A 15,783-nucleotide genomic window follows, 5' to 3' on the forward strand; every position below is an offset into this window, starting at 1 on the left:
AAAAAAGCACAGCAGTACCTTTACTTCCTTGGAAGTTTGCTGATATTTGGCATGTTATCTAAAACTTTGACAAACTTCTATAGATATGTAATGGGGAGTATATTGACTGGCTGCATCACAGCTGGTGTGGAAACACCAATATCCTTAAATAGAAATTCTACAAAAAGTAGTGGATGTGGCCCAGTCCATCACTGGTAAATTCTTCCCCAGCACTGAGCACATCTACTGAGTGTTGTCGCAGGAAATCAGCATCTGTCATCAGGCACCCCCACCACCCAGACCATGCTCTCTTCTAGTTGCTGCCATCAGGAAGAAAGTACAGGAACCTCAGAACTCACACCACCAGTTTCAGGAAAAGTTATTACTCCTCAGCCATCAGGCTCTTGAACCAAAGGGGATAACTTCACTCAATTCACTTGCCCATCATTGAAATGTTCCCACTACCAATGGACTCCCTTTCAAGGACTCTTCATCTCATGTTCTCAATATTTATTGTTATTTATTTGTTATTTTTTATTTCCTTCTTTTTGTATTGGCACAGCTCCTTGTTTTTTGCACACTGATTGAACACCCAACTTCAGAATTACAGAATGAATGGGTTTGCAGCTCAAAGTAGCTCTCCACAAATGACACAGGCAAAATGCTCAACTCCAAATATATTCCCAGATTCCCATCAGTTGGAAAGATTTCCACTTTGCTATTGCTTGGGTAGCATTCAATCACAGATTCTTTCTCCTGCTCTCTGCAAGGTTCTTAAGTAGCTGCCATACTTCAGGCAGTGGCAATCCAAACTCCCTAAGACTTTGAAGACTCTATGAAAACAGATGCAAGATGTTGCATATAGAACATAGAGAATCCTATCTGAGAATCGGATACATAACTAACATGGAACCTATGCAATGGGACACAGGGTGTTAAAGCCAAAACCATTTGTCCACCAGAAGTTTGACTGAGTGAAGAACATGAATGCTGAGAAAGTATTTTGAATGTTTTACTGAACCAGCCAGGGTTTCAGAAGCCAAGGTTATCTTCTATATAGTAACCTGCCCTGCACAATACACAGCAGAGATGAGATGGAAAAAGATGTCAGAGAAGAAAAGGAAGAGGAAGATATAGATCCAGGCATAGTGTGAGGAGCAGTACATATTGCTGCACAGCTTACTAGAATGACCCCATCACTGCAAAGTTCAGTTGACCTTCAGGAATCCATCCAACCAGCAGAATGACAATCATTCTTTCCTGACTCCATTCCACCAAAAGTATCAAGGGCATTCTTGGGTAAAGAACAGCTTCCATTTTAATAGTCAAGTTTATTGTCATTTATCTACGTACATGTACATTACATTATTAACCATATAATGTGTATAGAAACAAGACATTTCTTCAGTCCAGGGTGTAAAGCATAGTAGTACATGTAACACACAGTAATTTATGAAGGTAAAGATAAAATCTACAGATGAATTACATGTAAGTAACAAACTAAAGTGCATTAATATTAAATATTGTAAGGTATGGAACAGATTAACTAGTGACACTTGGAATATGATGCGGTCAGGGGTTCAGAAGCCCAATGGCCTGGAGGAAGAAACTGTTTCCCATCCTGACCATTCGTGTTTTTACACATTGTAGTCTCCTGCCTGATGGTAGAAAGTCAAAGAGGATGCTGGATGGATGGGCGGGATTCTTAATAATGCTAAGGTTCCTGCATATGCAATGCTCCTGATTAATGTCCGCGAAAACGGTTGGAAGACCCCTACGACCCTCTCAGCTGTTCTCAGACTCCTTTGTAGGGACTTATGGTCCAATGCTTGACTGCTCCCATACCAGATGGAGGTGCAACTTGTCAGGATGCTCTCAATGGTGCTCCTGTAAAACACAGTGATGATGGGGGGGAGGCTTGCTTGCCTTAATCTTCTTAGAAAGTGGAGACACTGCTATGCCTTCTTGTTCAGGGAGGTGGTATTAATGGACCAGGTGCGGTCATCCGTGAACTCCCAGGAACTTGGTGCACTGAAGTTTCTCTATGGAAGAGCCATGTATTCGCAGAGAAAGATGGTTCATCTGCACCTTCCTGAAGTCCACAATGATTTCCTTTGTTTTCTCCACATTCAGGCTTAGGTTGTTCTTCTCACACCAATCTATCAGCCACTCCACTTCCTCTCTATACTCTATCTCATCATCATTCTTGATAAAGCCAACCACTGCCCTATCGTCTGTAAACTTGATGATACAGATTGAGCTGGATCCTGCGACATAGGTATGCATCAGCAGTGTAAACAGCAGTGGGCTGAGCACAGTCTTGGTGAACACCAGTGCTCGGTGTAATGGGACGAGAGATGTTGCTGCCCACACAGATTGACTGTGGCCTTACTGTTAAGAAGTCCAGTATCTGATTGCAGAGGGAGGTGGTGAGACCTAGCGAGGACAGCTTCTCCACCAGTTTCTGGGGTATGATGGTGTTGAACACCAAACTGGTCTATAAACAGCTGTCAGGCATATGAGACACCATTTTCCAGGTGGGACAGGACAGAGTGGAGGGCAGAGGCTATTGCATCATTAGTGGATTGATTTGAGGAATAAACGAACTGGAAAGGGTCCAGAGTAGCCAGGAGAAAGGCTTTAATGTGCTGCATGACCAGCTAAACAAAGCATTTCATAATGGTTGATGTTAATGCCACCAGACAATAGTCATTTAGGCAAATTACTGTCCCCTTCTTTGGCACTTGAATGATATTGCCACCTTGAAAATCAAGGGGACAACGGATTGTTCCAAAGAAATATTAACTATATCCGTCAGTACCTCCATTAGCTGATATCCATAAAATAACTTAGTTTGTAACTAAGAAAATTCACAAAAATCACTCGATGTTGTGACCATAATTCCACAGTATTGTAATGAATAAAAAGACACAAGACTGATAAGAAAGAGTAATTACTAAAAATAGGGGAAAATAGTTCTACCATTCATACAAGCAAACATATGTTTTTATGTTGGGTTTTTGAATGTAGTTATATTTTGGGAGTTCTCTTGTATGGAAGGTTGTCAGTAAATTGGGTGTTTGTAACCCAGAGATGACCTGAATTATCCAATCATGCCCCTTCAAAGCCCCCATTTCTCAAATTTAGTTCACAGTCTCTTGATTCCAAACATGAAATAGCCAGAGCAACATGTACAACACGCTGGAGGAACTCAGCAGGTCAGGCAGCATCCGTGGAAATGAGCAGTCAACGTTTCGGGCTGAGACCCTTCATCAGGATTGAAGGGGGGGCAGGGGCCCTATAAAGAAGGTGGAGGAAAGGTAGGAAGGAGAAGGCTGGTAGGTGCCAGGTGTAAAATTAGTAAGAGGAGAGATCAAGGGGTGGGGGCAGGGAAGCAGGGAGGGGATAAGCAGGAAAGGTGAAGAAGGAATGTAAGGGGGAAGCACAATGTAGTAGAAGAAGGCAGAACCATGAGAGAGGTGATCGGCAGCTGGAAGAGGAGGCAGAGTGAAACTGGGATGGGGGAAGGGAGGGGAAGGGAATTACCGGAAGTTGGAGAATTCGATGTTCATGCCAAGGGGCTGGAGACTACCCAGACGGTATATGAGGTGTTGCTCCACCAACCTGAGTTTGGCCTCATCATGGCAGTAGAGGAGGCCATGTATGGACATATCCGAATGGGAATGTGAAGCAGAGTTGAAGAGGGTGGCAACCGGGAGATCCTGTCTGTTGTGGTGGATGGAGCAGAGGTGCTCGACGAAGCGGCCCCCCAATCTGCGTCAGGTCTTGCCAATGTAGAGGAGGCAACACCGGGAGCACCGGATGCAATACAGACTCACAAGTGAAGTGTTGCCTCACCTGGAAGGACTGTTTGAGGCCCTGAATGGTGGTAAGAGAGGAGGTGTAGGGATCAATCTGGCACCAACAATCATCCCACAATCAAAGTCACGTAGATCCCATTTCTTCACCATTCTGACGTTTTCGGTCCAAACAACAACTGAACTAATTGATCACGTTTGCATGCTTTTGTGCATTGAGCTGCTGCCACGTGATTGGCTGATTAGATATTTGCATTAATGAGCAGGTGTATAGCTATACCAAATAAAGTGGCCACCAAATGAATGTTATAAAGTAAATATTGGATTCTAGGCCTTTCAATGGTTGAAGGTATTTTTAAGAATATAAACAGACGGCAACATTGTTTGCCAATCCTTACTAAAAAGAAGCAAAAATGCACTGCTGCCACTGGTACACTCCTCCAGATAACATCAACAATTACTTCAGCATGCAAGATGTCTCTGCCTTCCTTAGCCTTCATCCTTCTCAACATAAGTCTCCAGACTAGACCTAAGCATAGACTCTCTCTCTGGCATGGTCAAGTCTGTATTTGTGGGTGAGCATGGAGCTCCCTCTTATGGGAGCCATTGGGAATAATACAATAAGCTTTGGATTGCATTGTGGTGTGTTCCAAATGTACAGGAGGAACTGTCAGTCTGTAAGAACTTCCAGCAAAATAAAATTAACTTATTTTACACTACATACTGCATCTGGAAAGGAAACAGCATTATGAAGGACCCCATGCACCCCTCATACAATCTCTTCTCCCTCCTGCCATTTGGGAAAAGGCTCAGAACCATTCGGGCTCTCACGACCAGACTATGTAACAGTTTCTTCCCCCAAGCTATCAGACTCCTCAATACCCAGAGGCTGGACTGACACCTTGCCCTATTGCCCTGTTTATTATTTATTGTAATGCCTGTTTTTGTGCACTTTATGCAGTCCTGTGTAGGTCTGTAGTCTAGTGTAGCTTTCTCTGTGTTTTTTTTTACGTAGATCAGTCTAAGTTTTTTGTACTGTGTCATGTATCACTGTGGTCCTGAAAAACGTTGTCTCATTTTCACTATGTACTGTACCAGCAGTTATGGTCAAAATGACAATAAATGTGACTTGACTTGAGAAAGGGAAACTACTTGGTAACATAATTTTGGATCGGTTAAGAAGATGGTTTTGCCAAAAGCAGCACGACCTTCTCGTCTCCGAGTCCCGGGATTGAAACCAGACCAGGAAAATTTTCCCTCTGCCATTGATGCAGCCCTCACCCACGTCTCCTCCATTTCCCGAATGTCTGTGCTCAGCCCATCTTCCCACCAACTGAACATTGATAGAGTTCCTCTTGACCTTACTTACTACCCCATGAGCCTCCACATCCAACACATCATCCTCTGAAACTTATGCCATCTCTAAAGTGATCCTACCAACAAAATATATCTTTACCTCCCCCATCTGCTTTCCACAGAGATCACTCCCTTTGTGATTCCCTTGTCCATTCATCCCTCTCTACTAATCCCCCTCCCAGCATTTATCCCTGCAAGCAGCCAAACTGCTACACCTGCCCATTCACCTTGTCTCTCACCTCCATTCAGGGCCCCAAACATTCCTTCCAGGTGAGGCAACACTTCAGCTGCAAATCTGCTGGGGCTGTCTATTGTGTCAGGTGCTCCCGAGGCCACCACCTCTACAACCGGTGAGACCCTTTGTACATTGGGGAGCTCTTCATTGAGCACTTACACTCTATCCACCAAAAGCGGAACATTCTGGTGGCCAAACATTATAATTCGGATTCCCACTCCCATTCCGACATGTTGGTCCATAGCCTCCTCTTGTGCCAAGATGAGGCCATCCTGGATGAAGGAGTTACACCTTATATTCAACATGGGTAGCCTCCAATCTGATAGCATGAATATCCATTTCTCCTTCCGGTAAAAAAAACAATCCCCCTCCCCTCTTCTTTTATTCCCTGGCCTCGTACCTTTAATCAGCTGTCTATCACCACCCTCTGGGTCCCCTCTTTCTGTTATGATCTGCTCTCCTCTCCTATCAGATTCCTTTCTCTCCAGCTTTTTATCTTTCAAACCCACCTGGCTTCACCTATCACCTTTTAGCTATCCTCCTTACCCTCCCCTCACTTTTTTATTCTGGTGTCTTCCCCCTCCCTTTCCAGTCCTGAAGAATGGTCTCAGCCCAAAATGTCAACCGTTTGTGCATTCTTGTTGAGTCCCTCACCATTTTGTATGTGTTGTACAGGAAACATTGTCTAGCATTGATTCTTGGGAATATCTATTACTTCTCCCTGAGGAACCGCATCAAACATTACCTCACTGCCACATGGCCAGGACAGGTACAGTAGTTCAAAAGTTCCCTTCTCTATGATCGATCCAGTGGCTTTTGGGATCATTGTTCATGGCAGAGAGCACACTAGTGCAGGTTGTGTGGGGTGTTTCCAATTTATAATTTCCCATAGTTCTATTACTGTGGTACCTATTCAACTCTTGGCAATTGCACAAGATGTTGGTGAGGCCGCACTTGGAATATTGTGTTCAGTATTGGTCACACTGCAATAGAAAAGATGCCATTATGGTGGAAAGATTGGAGAGGAAATTTACAAGAATGTTGCCAAGCCTCAAAGGACTAAGTTGTGGAGAGAGGTTGAGCAGGTTGGGATGTAGGATAATGAGGTAGGATATTATAAAAGTCTATAAAGTCATGAGGGTCAGTGTGCCCAGTCTTTTTCCCGGAGGAATCAAGAACAGAGATCATAGAATTAAGTTGACAGGGGAGAGATTTAATTGGAATTGGAGGGGCAACATTTTCACCCAAAGGGTGATCAGTTTATGGAGTGAGCTGCCAGAGGAAGTGGCTGAATCAGGTACTTTTACAACATTTGAAAGGTACATGTAAATGAATAGAAAGGGTTTCGAGGGATCTGGGACAAGCTTAGATTGGAATCTCAGTTGGCATGGACCAGTTGGGCTGAAGGGCTTGTTTCATGGTGTATGACTCCATGACTCTATGATCTACACACTCATTTGTGCCTAAATTATCAGCTTTGTCCAATTCAATTTCACAATTCTACAGGATAGAACTGGAACCAAAGGGATGCTGGTTTCTTACCTTAAATGCTTGATTGCAATTCCCACTGAGGACAGCCAGGAAAACAATTTTCCATTGCAATATGAATTCTTCAATGAAGCAAAATCAGATGCACCAATTGCTTTTCAAGCAAATGTCCTATCTCTTTTTTTTAACCGGAGTACCAGGAACAAAGAACCGACTTGGGTCTCTTTGTTCCACTTTGAAATACAAGTATATCTGGCAGCTTTAATGTTTTACTTTCAGAACATTGACCAATTCAGATTCAGTCCTGGATATAATTAGGACAATATCCACTGATCACCACTACATTAGTTTTTGAAAGTCTTTGGAATGGAAACCCCTGGCAAGATGAGCTATCTCTGACCGCTGTGGAATTGTTTGCACAACAGAACCAGGCACCTGTTGCCTCGGTGACAGAGCAGTCAAGTGTAAACTGACACTGTCAATCTTGAGGCATATAGAGTCAGGTGGTGGTATGTTTCACTACCATACTGAATCTTACTGAGCAGATTGCAAAGTTTAATGGGTTTCACTTGAGGCATTCCTACATTAAGATGACAAGATACAATTACCCAGCCTTGCCCAGGCCAGATAGACTTAAAGACTCCCTTCACTCAGAACATCACTGAGTCAATCCAATGACTTTAAGAGTTATGTTCATATGCAGAGAACATACAGATATAGATAGGTTAATGAGCTATTTTTATTATGCAAGTTGTCCATAAGTCGATGACAATAAGACCTCAGTAGGGTCTGACTGTGCCTCTATTTGTATTGTATTCTTCAGTATATCAGTGCAATCTTCTACCAAAACTGTTATAAATCAGCATTGTTAATACTCCTCACATGCACAGAAATACTGACTAAATTTAATTTCAGTCTCATTAACACTTGGGTATTGTATACAGGATCTGAGACTGAGAAGTCTCGTTCATTAGATTTGGCTTTAAGAATATTGTAGAGTCAACATGTTGAAATTATTAATCATTAAATTACAGCTGATGCATGAAATAAACTTACTTACTTACTTACTTCACATAGGAACATGGTCGTTCCAAATCAATGCTCCAAAAATCTAGCAATTTTTGACTGAACTAATTCATATCTCTCTCTCTCTCCCTCTCTCCCTCTCCCTCTCTCATTACAATAAGTCTGGGAATTTCAGTCCTATTTCTAATGCCTGTGATTTCAATAAATTAGTTTAATTCTCCAACTTTCCAGAGCATTAGAAAATTGATAAAAGAATGCAAAATAGATTCCATTGAAAACCTAAACCCTATAACCATGACATACAATGTTGTGATAAAGTTCTATGAAATCACTATGCATTGTGAATGTTTTGGCATAATGCCCAATGGTATTGAATTGCTGTGCATAACTGGCATCCAATCACAGTATGGTTTATAGGTCGGCATGGCACCCAATGGCTCACTTTGCTCTATGTTATTATCTTGCTCTGTGTCATGATGAATGGTCATAACAAAATTAACGTAAATGAATACATATGTTGGCATGAGAACCAAGAGGCACAGGGTCAGCACTATTAACTGGAAGTTTGGATCATGAACACACTAACAGAAATAAGTGGTCTCAGAGGATAGTTTTAAAAACAAATATGGTAATATGTCCAAACAATGTTGAAACTAAGTAGTACACTGGCCTTCATAACCAACCTCAAAAATGGCTGTAATGAAGAAAAAAGGAATCAGCACTGATACTGGAGTGGCAGGTTCATAATTGTTCACCCTCATGAAACTCAATGGGTCATTCAATCCTAATCAAACCAGAGCTGTATGTAAGCCAGTATGGGCTGGCACAATGCGTTGGTACAAAAGCAGCTGATGCAAAGACTAAAAATGGGCTAATTATTATCCTGGTAAGAAATTTAAGTTAATTTTTATGCTGAATGAGACTCACTTTGAAAAATGTTGGCAGTGTGTCATACTGTGCTATGTAAGAGCCTGACTCTTTAATCAGATGTGAAAGAAAACTGTTTGTACAGCTTGTTCCTTGTTATCTAGAAATATTCTTACAATGAGTTTATGTTAATTTTGTGGTTGTGACCTTCCCCATTTCTACACTATATGACTATACCCTCTATAGCGGTTAGCACGAGGTATTACAGCTAGGGGCATTGGCATTCGGAGTTCAGTTCTGACATTATCTTTAAGCAGTTTGTACGTCCTTCCCAAGAACATACGAGTTTCCTGTGGGTGCACTGGTTTCTGGCCTCAGTCCAAAGATATACTGATTAACTGGTTAATTGGTTATTGATAACTATCCCATAATTAGGCTACGGTTAATCGGTGGGTTGCTGGTGGCATGACTCCAAGGGCTGGAAGAGCCCATTCCATGTTGTATCTCTAAATAAAAATAAGTGAAATCTCTTCATGTACTCTGACATTGCCCTGATGTAGAGGCATGTAAAGAGCATGTAAAGTAACAAGGTAAATAATACAAACTGCTAAAACAACAATGCATTTAAATACCACACAACAAATGCTAGAGGAACTCAGCAGGTTAGGCAGCAGAGTAAACAGTCAATGTTTCGGGCCAAGACCCTTCATTAGGACGGAGAAAGAAGGGGGAAGATGCCAGAACAAAAAAAATTGGGGGGAAAGGGGAAAGAGCCTAGCTGCAAAGTGATAGGTGAAGCCAAGTGGATGGGAATGGTCAAAGGCTGGAAAAGAAAGAATCTGATAGGAGAGGAGAGTGGACCATAGGAGAAAGGGAAGGAGGAGGGGACAAAGGGTGAAGTAATAGGCAGGTGAGAAGAAGAGACGGGTCTGAGAAAGGAATAGAGGAAGGTGGGTTGGAATTTGTTAAATGGAAGGGGAAAACAATATTCATGCCTTCTGGTTGGAGGGTACCAAGACAAAATATAAAGTTTTGTTTCTCCACCCTGAGGGGGGCTTCATCTTGGTACAAGAGGAGGTCATGGATTGACACATCAGAATAGGAATGGGAATGGGAATTAAAATGCTTGGCCACCAGGAAGTCCCACTTGTGGTGGATGGTGCAGAGGTGCTTGATGATGCAATCCCCCAATTTACAACAGGTCTAATGTATTTAAATACATCCATTGTGAGTAGAAAATAATCATGTGTTTCTTAGTGCTGCTTAATGATCCAAAAGGAGAGGTGATTCAGTACAGCTATCAAGAAAAATTAACATACGGCATTGGATATAAAGACTTAAAAGTTACCAAAAAAGCACCATAAGCCTGAGAACTGGGAACATTTCAGTGCCTTGTAAAAGAGGACCAAGGGAAACGGATAGTAGAAAACAAGAACATGTTGACAGGAAGTGTAAAACGAGATTGTGAGAGCTTCCACAGGCACATAACAAGAAAAAAGGTTAGCAAAAGGTGGGTCGATTACAGACTAAGAGCTTAGAAAATTTAATGAGAAATTAAACAAATATTTTGTGTTTATCTTTCACATTAGGAGGCACAGATAGCCTCCTAGAATTAATATTGGAAAAATTAAGGAGACCTGCATTTAGAGTTTTGAAGTAGGCAATTATGGAGGTTCACTAACCTGAGAAAATATGCAGATGTTTGAAATCCAAGCAACACACACGAAACACAAAATGCTAGAGGAACTCAGCAGGCCAGGCAGCATTAATAGAAAAGAGTACAGATAACGTTTTGGGCCAAGACCCTTTAGCAGGACTGGAGAGAAAAAAAAAGATGAGGAGTAGATTTAAAAGGCGGGGGTGGGCGAGTGGGGGGAGAAACACAAGGTGATAGGTGAAACTGGGAGGGATAATGATTCCCCATCCTTCACCATTTCCCCATCCACTTCTCCCTCTCTCACCCTATCTCCTTGCCTGCTCATTGCCTCCCTCTGGTACTCCTCCTGCCCTTTTCTTTCTTCCATGGCTTTCTGTCTTCTCCTATCAGACTCCCCCTTCTTCAGTCCTGTATCTTTCAACAATCAACTTCCCAGCTCTTTACTTCACCCCTCCCCCTCCCGGTTTCATCTAACTTCTTGTGCTTCTCCCTCCCCAGGGGGAATCTGATAGGAGAGGGCAGAAGACTATGGAAGAAAGGGAAGGGGGAAGGGCACCAGAGGGAGGTGTTGGGCAGGTGAGGAGATGAGGTGAGTGAGGGAAATGGAAATTGGGAACGATAAAGGGGGGGGCAATTATGTTCATGCCATCAGGTTGGAGACTACCCAAAGGGAATATAAGGTATTGCTCCCCCAACCTGAGTGTGGCCTCATTGCACCAGTAGAGGAGGCCATGGACTGACATGTCAGAATGGGAATGGGAAGTAGAATTGAAATGGAGGTTGGTGCACTGGTTGCCATCTTACAAATTTTCTTAAATTCCCGAATGATTCCCACAGAGTGGAAAGTAGAAAGTATAACCATACAACAGGGAAAATTATTATGAAGGAAGTAGTAGCTAAGCACTTGGGAAGCAATAAGATTGGAAAAGGTAAATATGGATTAATGATAGAGAAATCATACAGAATGAAACAGTTGAAATTTTTTGAAGTTGTGACTACCAGAAGGCTATTGAACTTCCAAAAGCCTTTTGACAAGGTCGCTTAAAAGATTATGAGACAAAAACCAGAGGGCAAAGTATGGGGGAGGGGGGTAGTAAAGACTGATATGGATTGTTTATAGATATAAAGTAGAGGAAAAAGACAAGTCAGTTTTTGATTGCCAGTTTGTGACCAATTGGTTCTGGGACCTGTTGACACACATATTGAGAGTAGATCATGTGCAATATACTGTACATAAATTGCCAGATAGTAAAAAGCTATGTGGCAGCACGGTTTATGAAAATGATGCAGAGGTTTCAGAGAGAGATTTAATGAACGGGTAAAAAGTGACTGAATATTTTGAGGGAAATTGTGAGGTTACGTACCTCGGTGGGAAAAAAAATTAAGAAGTGCAATATTTTTTAGATGGTGAGAAATTGAAAATTGAATTAGAATTGGTGCTCTGTGAGATGGATGAATGTGAATAAACAGGTTCAAAAAGCGATTAGAAAGGCAAGCCGTATAATGTCCTTTATTGCAAGAGATTTTAAGTTTAAAAGGAAAGATGGCAAATTATATTGAGTCCAGGTAAGCTCAATGGGTTTGCCATATGAGTGGACATTAAGCAGATTTGAGCAAGGGCCATAGTTTCAGAACAAGGGCTAGGCCATTCAATGAATAAATGTGAAAGAATTTCTTCAGCCAGATGGTGGTGATGGAAATTGTGGACATGCCAAAAGTCAGACATGACAGAAATCTTGGAAGTTATCAAGGTGAGTGAAATGAAACGATGAAAGGATTTGACATCTGGATGAGAATCCCTATCGGGATCTGCGGCTGTTTCTGCATTTAGCTGCAAACCATGAATATTAACTACTTGCGGAGAGAGAGTAATGTGAGACTTTACACATTTATTGTAAAAGCAGAAGTATTGAGTATTTCTAAATGACTAGAGGTTGGGAGATATGATGTTCATTTTGACTTGGGGTTACTTGTACACAGTTCTGAAAGCAAGGAGCAATTATGAAGAGATTACTTGCTTTAATTGCAATATGATGTGAGTACAAGACTAAGGATATCTTACTAGATATACAGGCCTTTGTGAGCAACTCCATTAGGAACTTCTCAAAAAAGAGCATCCCATGTCTACAAGCAGCAAACCTAAACAATGTTCAAATGTTAACTAAGTGGCAAGTAGCGTTCATGCCATAATTGTGCCAGGCAAAGACCATTTCCAACAAGGTCTAACCATCTTCTCCTGGACATTATGAACACTTACTCCTCCACCATCAACATCCTGGGAGTAACCAACAACTACAAGTTCATCTCCACCAACTACATACATATCATAGCTAAATGAGCAAGTCAGTGGCTGAGTATACTGTGGTGAGTGATTCACCTCCTGACAATTCAGTCTTTACACTATCTACAGAGTACTTTTAGAACCATAGAACATTACAGCATAGAAACAGGCCCTTTGGCTCTTCTTGGCTGTGCCGAACCATTTTTCTGCCTAGTCCCACTGACCTGGACCATATCCCTCCATACCCCATGTACCTGTCCAAGTATTTATTAAATATTAAAAGGGAGCCCGCATTTACCACTTCATCTGGCAGCTCATTCCACACTCCCACCACTCTCTGTGGGAAGAAAACTCCCCTAATGTTCCCTTTAAACTGTTCCCCCTTCACCCTTAACCCATGTCCTCTGGTTTTTTCCTCCCTTAGCTTCAGTGGAAAAAGCCTGCTTGCATTCATTCTATCTATACCCACCATAATATTATATACCTCTATCAAATCTCCCCTCATTCTGATACAAAACTCTTCCATTGCATTTCAGAATCAGAACCAAGTTTATTATCACTGACATATGTTGTGAAACTTCTTGTTTTGCAGTAGCAGTGTAGTGCAATACATTTTAAAAATTACTATAAGTTACAATAACAAATACATAAAATATAAATATGTAAAGCAAAAAGCAAAATAGTGTTCACTGATTCAAGGTCCATTTGCAAATGTAATGGTGGAGGAGAAGAAGCTGTTCCTAAAATATTGATTATGTGTCTTCAGGCTCCTGTACCTCCTCCCTAACAGTAGTACTCAGAAGAGGGCATGTCCTGGATGATGACTATCTTTAAGTATGGATGCCACTCCCTTGAGGCATCGCCTATTGAAGATGTCCTCATTGGTGTAGATGTCAGAGTCTGTGATGGAGACTCCCTGCAGACCTTTCTGATCATGGGCATTGGCGCCTCCATACAAAACTGTGATGGAACCAGTCTGAATGCTCTCCAGGGTACATCTGTAGAAATTTGCTGGACTCTTCGGTGACATACCAAATCTCCTTAAACTCCTAATAAATTATAGCCTCTAGCGTTCCTTCCTCATAATTGTATCAATATGTTGGCCCCAGGATAAATCCTTAGAGATGTCGACACCCAAGAACTTGAAGCTGTTCATCCTTTCCACTGCTGGTCCCTTGATGAGAATTGGTAAGTCTCCTGACTTCCTCTTCTGAAGTCCAAGATTAATTCCTTGGTCTTACTAACATTGATTGCAAGGTTGTTGTTGCACCAGCCAACCTATCTCACTCCTGTATGCTTTCACATCACCACTGAGATTCTGCCAGCAACTGTGGTGTCATTGGCAAATTTACAGTTGGTATTTGACCTGTGCTGAGCCACACAGTAATGACCAGAGAGGCTAGAGCAGTGGGCTCAGCATTCATCCTTGATTGCACCTGTATTGATTGTCAGCAAGGAGGAGGTATTATTTCGGATGCAGATTGACTGTGGTCTTGTGATAAGGAGGTCAAGGATCCAGTTGCAGAGGGAGGTACAAAGGCTCATGTTTTTAAGCTTGTTGATTAGCAGTGAGGGGATGATGGTGTTGAACACTGAGCTGAAATTGTTAAAGAGCAGCTTGATGTAGGTGTTGTTGCTGTCCAGAAGGTCAAAGGCCAAGTGGAGAGCCAGTGAGATTGCATCTACTGTAGGCCTATTGCGGTGGTAGGTAAATTACAGTGGGTCCAGGTTTTTGCCTAGGCCGAGGCTAGCCATGACCAACTTCTGAAACCAAATCATCGGCATATCACAGTAGATGTGAGTGTTACTGGGCAATAGACATTGAGGCAGCTAATCCTGCTCTTCTTGGGCATTGGTATAATTGATGCCCTTGTGAAGCAGGTGAAAAGATTAAAGCAGCTCCAACACTGTCAAGAAGCTCAACATTTTCTAGAATAAATCAGGCATACTTGACTGGCAACCCATTCACCACCTAACACTCATTCCTTCTGCCACTGGTGTATGGCAGCCACAGGGTGTACCATTTACAAAATCCTTTGCAGTTATTCAGCTAAGCTTTCAATAGATTTCAAAAGGTACATTTAATGTCAGAGAAATGTATACAATATACATCTTGAAATTCTTTTTCTTCGCAAACATACACGAAAACTGAGGAGTGCCCCAAAGAATGAATGACAGTTGAATGTTAGAACCCCAAAGCACCTCTCCCCAGCTCCCCCTCCAATGCATTAGTGGCAGCAAAGCAACAACCCCCCCACAAGCAAAAATGCATCTGCACCCTCCATCGAGCACTCCAACGTGCAGCAAAGATCAAAAAAGACACTGACACAGTACCCCAAGGACTACTCATTCACTCGGTATTCGACATACCGCAGGCTCACTCTCTCCCTAATGAGGGAAAAAGAGGTGTCTCCATTTCACGGTGAGAGGGGAGACATAACAAAACAACTCACTGATTAACGGTGTTAAACATCTGTTGCATCACCTTTACCGAGCTCTGTGCCCGAAGACCTTGGGTCTCTAGGCATACAGTCAGCAGCCAGCTTGCTGCTTTTGATCTTCCATGTACTCCCATGATGCATCAGGCGGCAGCACCGGCCTCAAATCAGCCTGTCTCCGGAGTCATGAAAATCCGGCACCCCGAAGGTGCGCTAGTCTTCCAGGCTGCGTCCTGATTGCATCTTCCAAATGCGCAAGCTCTGTCACCCAAGGGAACGAGGGCAGCCAGCACATGGGAATAACACTACTTGTAAATTTCTTTCCTTGGTGCATTCCATTCTCACTTGGAAATATGTTGCCAGTTATTTATCATTATTGAGTCAAAATCCTGAAAATCCCTACAAAACACTACTGTGAGAGTACCTTCAGCAAAGAGACCGCAACAGTTCAAGACAGCACATCACCAACACCTTCTCGAGTGTAATTAGGGATGGGCAATAAATGCTAGCCTTTCTAGTGACATTTTAAAAAATATATAGATGTATAAATAAATTGATAATAAATAAGTAAATGTTCAGATGATTAAATAACCAAATCAATAATTGAATAAATACATAATTGTGCTTTTAGAATTTCT

The 15,783-nt window shown here is 42.1% G+C and overlaps 1 protein-coding gene across 2 annotated transcripts in view; it reads right to left on the reverse strand.

Annotated features, from left to right (window-relative positions):
- Nucleotides 1-15,783, reverse strand: part of LOC132378963 (uncharacterized) — a 73,410-nt gene that overhangs the window by 51,380 nt on the left and 6,247 nt on the right. Inside the window, exon 1 of one of the 2 annotated variants that reach the window (XM_059946352.1) lies at nt 6,931-7,262. The exons of the other annotated variant lie outside the window; for it this stretch is intronic. The gene's annotated coding sequence lies outside the window, so the exon portion shown is untranslated. Of the gene's footprint in view, nt 1-6,930; nt 7,263-15,783 lie in introns of those variants that run through there. 2 annotated transcript variants of the gene reach the window in all.

This window comes from Hypanus sabinus, chromosome 21, assembly GCF_030144855.1.
Source record: "Hypanus sabinus isolate sHypSab1 chromosome 21, sHypSab1.hap1, whole genome shotgun sequence".
Classification (NCBI taxonomy): Eukaryota; Metazoa; Chordata; class Chondrichthyes; order Myliobatiformes; family Dasyatidae; genus Hypanus; species Hypanus sabinus.